General features: G+C 48.1%; 1 protein-coding gene across 22 annotated transcripts in view; it reads left to right on the plus strand.

The window, feature by feature from the left end:
• Pum2 (pumilio RNA binding family member 2) overlaps window positions 1-1,114 on the plus strand; it is a 100,419-nt gene that overhangs the window by 97,102 nt on the left and 2,203 nt on the right. The window lies entirely within an intron of this gene.

The raw sequence follows: 1,114 nt of genomic DNA on the forward strand, positions 1-1,114 counted from the left end.
AGGTAACAAAAATAGTTGGTGAGTTTCTCTCTATAGAAGCAATCCAGCTAATAAATTGAAGAAAAGAAACAGATATAAGTAGCTGCCAACATCACAGAAAAAGACTTCATGCTCCTTCTAAAGTAGGGCATATCACTACCACGCACAGCACAAGTCTTGCTGTGTAGTTCAGGCTGCCTTGAACTCCCTTGGAGCCTAGGCTAGCCTTGAACTTGCAGTGATTCCCACTACCTCAGCTTCCTGAATGAGTTCTGGGATCACAGTGCTGGCCACCTTACATTTAAAGCAGTTTTGTAAAACAGCAAAAATCCACTTGAAGTAGATGACCAGTAGATTGGACCCTGTGTTTGCCAGAAATGCCGGGACTGAAGAACAAGTTAAGAACCACCACAGGGCTGCAATCACCAGCATCTGGGCTAGAGATGCTCCAGTTTCAGCTGTAAATAAGTACCTTAAAAGGAAAGAGAAAGTGCTTCACTTCCCAACCCTCTGCACTGCCCCCCTTTATCCAGAGCACTAAGCCCCACAGGATGTACCCTCTCCCACTCTGTCCTTTGCACCCTTAGCCAGCACCTGGCTCCCTGTGCTTCCTCCTGTGCTCCTGGCTGCTGGTCCATAGGCAGTTCCTGGCTCCTCCTTCAAGTTTGCCCAAATGCCACTTCTCCCTCCACCCCACCACTGTGTCATCTTTCCTTTCCTCTTCTCCTCCCTCTTTTCCACCCTTCCTCCTTTCCTTTTTTCCTTCTTTTCTTTCTTTCTTCCTTCCTTCCTTCCTTCCTTCCTTCCTTCCTTCCTTCCTTCCTTCCCTTTTTTTCCAGGGCTGAGGACTGGAGCTAGGGTCTCATGTACTCTAGGCCAGTGCTCTGCCACTGAACCATACACACTTCCTTGCCCTCCTCTAAAGTGTGTTTCACAATTCTGGCCAATTGTGGACTGAACTTACTTGTTTAGCTATTGTTGGTCTCACCCAATCAAAATGTAAATCCCAGGAAGGTAATAAGAGTGGTTTGGGGCTGGCGAGATGGCTCAGTGGTCTAAAGCACCTACTTAGAACAAGCTAAGCAAAGCACAGGGACCACGGTTCAATCCCCCAGCACCACATGCCAGCCAGCCC

Source organism: Octodon degus, unplaced genomic scaffold, assembly GCF_000260255.1.
Source record: "Octodon degus isolate 3935 unplaced genomic scaffold, OctDeg1.0 scaffold00019, whole genome shotgun sequence".
NCBI classification, from domain to species: Eukaryota; Metazoa; Chordata; class Mammalia; order Rodentia; family Octodontidae; genus Octodon; species Octodon degus.